At 69.0% G+C, this 7,465-nt stretch overlaps 1 protein-coding gene across 1 annotated transcript in view; it reads left to right on the top strand.

Annotated features, from left to right (window-relative positions):
• The first annotated feature begins 5,682 nt into the window (after positions 1–5,682).
• The window catches only part of FLNA (filamin A), a 40,765-nt gene continuing 38,982 nt past the window's right edge, over positions 5,683–7,465 (top strand). Inside the window, 1 exon segment of the mRNA XM_054014937.1 lies at positions 5,683–5,753. The gene's annotated coding sequence lies outside the window, so the exon portion shown is untranslated.

The raw sequence follows: 7,465 nt of genomic DNA, 5'->3' as shown, positions 1-7,465 counted from the left end.
AGGGTGAGATGCCCCTGCCCCCAAAGAGCTCATGATCTGACAGACAGAGGCAGGATCATTGTTCCCCTTTCCCAACCAGGGAAACTGAGGCAGGGCCCAGGGAGGAGATGGCGGCAGCAGGGTCAGGAAGGGAACCCAGGTGTCCTGCAGTTCTGCTCCTGCCCCCCCCCCCCCTTCATGATCCCTGCATGTCTGCATCTGACCAGCAGGGGGAGCCAGAGACCACAGCTCCCTCGTGCCCCCTCCCCCCCCCCCCCCCAGGCAGGGCCCCTCAGGTCCCAGCCCCAGTGCGGACACTAGGGGGCGCTGAGCTGCAGGGAGCCTGCGTAAGCAGCCGGACTCCTGGGTTCTGCCCCGGCTCTGGGGGGGGGGCGGGGCTGGGAGCCAGGATGCCTGGGTTCTCTCCCTAGCTGGGGGAGGGGAGGGGACTGGTGGTTGGGGGGGGCGGGGAGCCAGGACGCCTGGGTTCTCTCCCTAGCTGGGGGAGGGGAGGGGACTGGTGGTTGTGGGGGGCTGGGAGCCAGGACGCCTGGGTTCTCTCCCTAGCTGGGGGAGGGGAGGGGACTGGTGGTTGGGGGGGGCTGGGACCCAGGACGCCTGCGTTCTCTCCCTAGCTGGGGGAGGGCAGGGGAGGGGAGGGGACTGGTGGTTGGGGGGGGCAGGGACCCAGGACGCCTGGGTTCTATTTCTGGCATGGGGAGGGAGCAGGGCGCTGGCGGGGGCTAGAATCTGCCCTAGAAGGAAGCGGCTCCAGGCCGGGGGCCGTGTTTACAGGGAGCCACCATGACTCAGCTCTGGGCCGAATTCCTCTGCCATGGGTGGGAAAGGGAGGGGGGCTGGGCTGTGCAGGATCACGGAGCCAGAACCCCATGCTGGGAAACTGAGGCACAGGGACCCCCCCAGCCCTGACCCACCCACTCCCACTCCCACTCCCCTCCGAGAGAACCCAGGAGTCCTGGCTCCCACCCTTCCCCCGCTCCTGGGCTCGGCTCTCAGCAGCGAAGGGTTAGTGCCCCGGGCAGAGGGTGGGAGCCGCGTTCACCCCCCTGGGCGAGACGGGCGAGGTTTCCTGGGAGGAACCCACACCACACGAGGGGCCGGGGTCCGTCCCCACCCTGCTGGGTTTCTCACTTCCCCAATGAGCGGGCGTTGGCTTCACAACTTCTGCCTCCCCACAGCGGGCGAGTGTGAGAGCACGGGCCCTGGAGAGAACCCAGGAGTCCTGGGGCTCCCCACCCCCCTGCTCTAGTCACCAGCCCCCTCCCCTCCCAGAGCTGGGGGAGAACCCAGGTGTCCGGACTCTGGCCTGTTAACGCCAGTTCCAGTTCCCCGCCCCAGCTGATGTTTCTCAATGATCCTTCCACCTCCTCTGGGGCCGGGATTCCTGAGGGGCTGAGGTCATGGGGCTGGGTGGAGGGAACGTGGGGGGGGGTTGGGAGGGCCGCTCCCCCCCCCCGCTTAGTTCTCAGTGACCATGTCTGGCAGGGAGCCAGCGCTGGGACAGCCTCGGCCCTAGGTTGGGACCAGGGCCCCATTCTGCGAGCCAGCCGGTCCCCGCTGTGGGGCCGAGAGGGGACAGGCCCCATTCCCCGCCCCCCTGAGTCAGCTGGTCCCCGCTGTGGGGATGGATTGGGGCCACTGCCCCCTAGAGGGGATAGGCCCCAGGCCCCATTCCCCGCCCCCCTGAGCCAGCCAGTCCCCGCTGTGGGGCCGAGAGGGGACAGGCCCCAGACCCCATTCCCCGCCCGCCTGAGACAGCCAGTCCCCGCTGTGGGGCCGAGAGGGGACAGGCCCCAGACCCCATTCCCTGCCCCCCTGAGCCAGCCGGTCCCCGCTGTGGGGATGGATCGGGGCTGGCGCCCCCTAGAGGGGACAGGCCCCATTCCCTGCCCCCCCTGAGCCAGCCAGTCCCCGCTGTGGGGCCGGGTTGGGGTCTGTGCCCCCTGGCTGGGGCTCGAGCCAGGGCGTGAAGGTGTTGGCCGTGGGGCCCCGTGTCCTGCCGCCCCCTGCTGGCGTGGCCAGGTCTGGACGTAGGCGTGACCCTGACGGTTCATTTTGGCGTCTCGGTTTGGTGAGTGGGGGGGAGTTGCTGTGTTTGAGGGGGGCCCTGAGCTTGGAGGTGGTCAGGGTCAGTGCACTTGTGAGCCCCCCTGCACTGAGACACCAGCCCCCAAACTTGCCCTGCACAGCGGGTCCCCGTGTCACATGAGCTGGGAAACATGTGTGCACAGGAACCAGAGCCACCACACCGCAACGAACATGTGTGTGCCACACACACACGGGATCTCCCATCCCCTCCCTCCACCAGGGGGCGCTGACACCCCCACCCCACCTCGCCCCCTGGTTACGCACACGGTCACACGCCGGCCCCCTGACCCCCCGACCCCCAGGCCTGCTTGCTGACCCATAGCCTGGCACGGGGGCTGGTGCAAAGTGAACTCTCTGGCACAAGGGGAGCTGGGGCAAGGTGAAACGTGTCCCCCCATCACGTGTCTCCTCCCAGGCCCCACATCCTTTCTTTGCTCCTTTCCTTCAACAGAAAACAAACCAACCCGCTGACTTCAGCGCCCTGGAATGAGCCGTGCAGCGGGGCGGGGGGGTCCCGACCCTGCCCTGTCTATATGGGGGGTTTGGAGAAAAGACCCCGCCCCCCAGCTCAGCACAGAGACACGTGGCCGTGGGGCTCCGGGGAGACCCTACAATAACAAAGCCACCCCAGGAGACCCTACAATAACTACCTCGGGCATGTCCCCCCTGGAAGCTCTGACGAGCAAATGGAGACCCAGTGATAACAACCCGCCAGCTGTGTGCTGCCCCCTTGCTGCCCTGGGGCTGGACTCCAGGCCAGGTCATGGGGCCGGGTTCCTGCCCCCCACACTCCCGCTTTTATCAGGGTCCCGCAGGCAAGACCCAGGCAGCCCTTATCAACCGCAGGCTGCGTTCCCCCTCTGCCGCTTCATTTCCTGACCCATACCGCTGGAGTCCCAGCCCCCCACCCTGTGCCAGCCCCCCACGCCTGCAGTCCTGTCCCCCCATAACCAGCCCCCCTGCCCATTCAACTCCCATCCACCCCAGCCCTCCACCCCCAGCCCCCCACCCTGTGCCAGCCCCCCACCCCTGCAGTCCTGTCCCCCCATAACCAGCCCCCCTGCCCATTCAACCCCCATCCACCCCTGTGCCAGCCCCCCACCCCTGCAGTCCTGTCCCCCCATAACCAGCCCCCCTGCCCATTCAACCACCATCCACCCCTGGGCCAGCCCCCCACCCCTGCAGTCCTGTCCCCCCATAACCAGCCCCCCTGCCCATTCAACCCCCATCCACCCCAGCCCTCCACCCCCAGCCCCCACTCCTGTGCCAGCCCCCCACCCCTGCAGTCCTGTCCCCCCATAACCAGCCCCCCAGCCCTCCACCCCCAGCCCCCCACCCTGTGCCAGCCCCCCACCCCTGCAGTCCTGTCCCCCCATAACCAGCCCCCCTGCCCATTCAACCCCCATCCACCCCTGTGCCAGCCCCCCACCCCTGCAGTCCTGTCCCCCCATAACCAGCCCCCCTGCCCATTCAACCCCCATCCACCCCTGGGCCAGCCCCCCACCCCTGCAGTCCTGTCCCCCCATAACCAGCCCCCCTGCCCATTCAACCCCCATCCACCCCTGGGCCAGCCCCCCACCCCTGCAGTCCTGTCCCCCCATAACCAGCCCCCCTGCCCATTCAACCCCCATCCACCCCTGGGCCAGCCCCCCACCCCTGCAGTCCTGTCCCCCCATAACCAGCCCCCCTGCCCATTCAACCCCCATCCACCCCAGCCCCCCACCCCTGTGCCAGCCCCCCACCCCTGCAGTCCTGTCCCCCCATAACAACCTCCCTGCCCATTCAACCGCCATCCACCCCTGGGCCAGCCCCCCACCCCTGCAGTCCTGTCCCCCCATAACCAGCCCCCCTGCCCATTCAACCCCCATCCACCCCTGGGCCAGCCCCCCACCCCTGCAGTCCTGTCCCCCCATAACCAGCCCCCTGTCCCATTCAACCCCCATCCACCCCTGGGCCAGCCCCCCACCCCTGCAGTCCTGTCCCCCCATAACCAGCCCCCCTGCCCATTCAACCGCCATCCACCCCTGGGCCAGCCCCCCACCCCTGCAGTCCTGTCCCCCCATAACCAGCCCCCCTGCCCATTCAACCCCCATCCACCCCAGCCCTCCACCCCCAGCCCCCCACCCTGTGCCAGCCCCCCACCCCTGCAGTCCTGTCCCCTCATAACCAGCCTCCCTGCCCATTCAACCGCCATCCACCCCGTGCCAGCCCCCCACCCCTGCAGTCCTGTCCCCCCATAACAACCTCCCTGCCCATTCAACCGCCATCCACCCCTGGGCCAGCCCCCCACCCCTGCAGTCCTGTCCCCCCATAACCAGCCCCCCTGCCCATTCAACCCCCATCCACCCCAGCCCTCCACCCCGAGCCCCCCACCCCTGTGCCAGCCCCCCACCCCTGCAGTTCTGTCCCCCCATAACCAGCCCCCCTGCCCATTCAACCCCCATCCACCCCTGGGCCAGCCCCCCACCCCTGCAGTCCTGTCCCCCCATAACCAGCCCCCCTGCCCATTCAACCGCCATCCACCCCTGTGCCAGCCCCCCACCCCTGCAGTCCTGTCCCCCCATAACCAGCCCCCCTGCCCATTCAACCCCCATCCACCCCTGGGCCAGCCCCCCACCCCTGCAGTCCTGTCCCCCCATAACCAGCCCCCCTGCCCATTCAACCCCCATCCACCCCAGCCCCCCACCCCTGTGCCAGCCCCCCACCCCTGCAGTCCAGTCCCCCCATAACCAGCCCCCCTGCCCATTCAACCACCATCCACCTCTGTGCCAGCCCCCTACCCCTGCAGTCCTGTCCCCCCATAACAACCTCCCTGCCCATTCAACCGCCATCCACCCCTGGGCCAGCCCCCCACTCCTGCAGTCCTGTCCCCCCATAACCAGCCCCCCTGCCCATTCAACCACCATCCACCCCTGTGCCAGCCCCCTACCCCTGCAGTCCTGTCCCCCCATAACCAGCCCCCCTGCCCATTCAACCCCCATCCACCCCATGCCAGCCCCCCACCCCTGCAGTCCTGTCCCCCCATAACAAGCCCCCCTGATCATTCAACCCCCATTCACCCCAGCCCTCCACCCCCAGCCCCCCACCCCTGCAGTCCTGTCCCCCCATAACAACCTCCCTGCCCATTCAACCCCCATCCACCCCAGCCCCCCCCCACCTAAACACACTCTCCTCGGGGGTCCCTCCCTGACCCCACGCCCAGGCGTCAGACCGCCCCGCCCCGTCCAGCCATGAGTCACCTGGGGGGGGGGGGGGCACTGACTTGGCTGGGCCTGGGGGGAGCTGCCGGGGGGGGTCACTGGGGGCAGTGACCCACCAGCGCCCCCTAGAGGGGAAAGGTCCCGTGTCCCACCCCACGGATGCAGCCAGCCGCTGATCTCATCCGTGGGCGATGGAGGGGGCGGGGCGGGGGCTGGGATGGGACGTGGGGGGGCGGGACGGGATGGAGGGGGGCCGGGACGGGGGGGCGGGTCTCTCTCCCTCCATCCCGGCTCGTTCACACCGACCCCCCCCCCCGGTCTCGGCGCTTTTACCAATTAAGGCGTTTCGCCAGGCGCCCCCCCCCCACGCACTCCCCCCCCCCCCCCCGCGGCTCCTTCCCCGGCCGGGCGCGGCTCGTCCCAGTTCTGCTCCGGCCACGGCCCGGCCCGGCTCGGCTCTGCGAGGTGAGCGGCTGCGGCCGGGGGCGGGGGGATCCCTGTGACTCTGGGGGGCCGTTCCGAGGGTCCCCCAGGATGGAAGGCGACACCCCTGGTGGGGGCCGGGCCCGGGACCCCAAAGACTGGGGGGAACTTGCCGGGGGAAAGGGACACGTAGGGGGAGGGGGGAGGGATGGGAACCAGTATTGGGGGGCAGGGACGGGGAGCTGCGGTGGGGGGGGCCGTGCCAGGGGGTGAGGGCGGGACTTTGGGGGTCATTGGTCCAGGTTACGGGGTCCCTGCTCCGTTTCCCGGGTGCCTCGTGTTTCTTGCTGGTGGGGTGGGGGGCAGTGCAGGGAGTTGGGGGGCAGAGTTAGCGGGGGTCTGCCTCAGGGTTAGGGTGCAGGGGGGTCGACCCAGGGACCTGCCCGGTGCCAAGCTGGGGAGAGCAGAGAGGGAGGGAGGGATGGACAGACGGATGGATAGATGGGTGGATGAAGGGACGGACAGGGACAGACAGGTAGATGGACAGGTGGGCGGATGGGTAGATGGACGGACAGATGGATGGACGGGTGGGGGGATGGACAGACAGGTAGATGGATGGATGGACAGACGGATGGACGGGTGAGGGGACAGGCGGATGGACAGACAGACAGAAGGATGGTTGGACGGACGGACGGGTGGGGGGATGGACAGACAGGTAGAGGGATGGATGGACAGACGGACGGGTGGGTAGATGGACGGACAGACAGACAGGTTGGGGGATGGACGGGTGGGGGGATGGACAGACAGGTAGAGGGATGGATGGACAGACGGACGGGTGGGTAGATGGATGGACAGACGGACAGGTTGGGGGATGGATGGGTGGGGGGATGCACAGACAGGTAGATGGATGGATGGACAGATGGACGGGTGGGTAGATGGACGGACAGATGGATGGACGGGTGGGGGGGATGGACAGACAGGTAGAGGGATGGATGGACAGATGGACGGGTGGGTAGATGGACGGACAGACGGACAGGTTGGGGGACGGACGGGTGAGGGGATGCACAGACAGGTAGATGGATGGATGGACAGACGGACAGACGGGTGGGGGGTCAGTAACTCAGGCTGATTGAAGCTGCAGCTGCTGCCTCAGGCCCAGGCCAGGGGGGGGGGGGCGGCTCCCCAGACACTTTTAGCCCCACCTGGGACATGGAAACCCCCCAGCCCTCCCCCAACAGCTCGGGGAATCGCCCCCCCAACAGGACCCGCTGCCTGGCTGCTCCTCTGCCCCCAGCCCTGCCGGTGACCCTCACTCCCGACCCACAGCCCCTGCCAGCCCAGCCCTGCCCCCCACAGCCCTGCCGGTGCCCCTCACTCCCGACCCGCAGCCCCTGTTAGCCCAGCCCTGCCCCCCCCCCAGCTCTGCCGGTGCCCCTCACTCCCGACCCGCAGCCCCTGCTAGCCCAGCCCTGCCCCCCACAGCGCTGCCGGTGCCCCTCACTCCCGACCCGCAGCCCCTGTTAGCCCAGCCCTGCCCCCCCCAGCTCTGCCGGTGCCCCTCACTCCCGACCCGCAGCCCCTGCCCCCCAGCCCTGCTGGTGCCCCTCACTCCCGACCCACAGCCCCTGCCATCCCAGCCCTGCCGGTGCCCCTCACTCCTGACCCACAGCCCCTGCCAGCCCAGCCCTGCCCCCCACAGCCCTGCCGGTGCCCCTCACTCCCGACCCACAGCCCCTGCCATCCCAGCCCTGCCG

This window comes from Malaclemys terrapin (genome assembly GCF_027887155.1).
Source record: "Malaclemys terrapin pileata isolate rMalTer1 chromosome 20 unlocalized genomic scaffold, rMalTer1.hap1 SUPER_20_unloc_1, whole genome shotgun sequence".
NCBI classification, from domain to species: Eukaryota; Metazoa; Chordata; order Testudines; family Emydidae; genus Malaclemys; species Malaclemys terrapin.
Note: the sequence above shows the minus strand (reverse complement) of the source record. Positions and strands in the feature narration are given on the sequence as shown.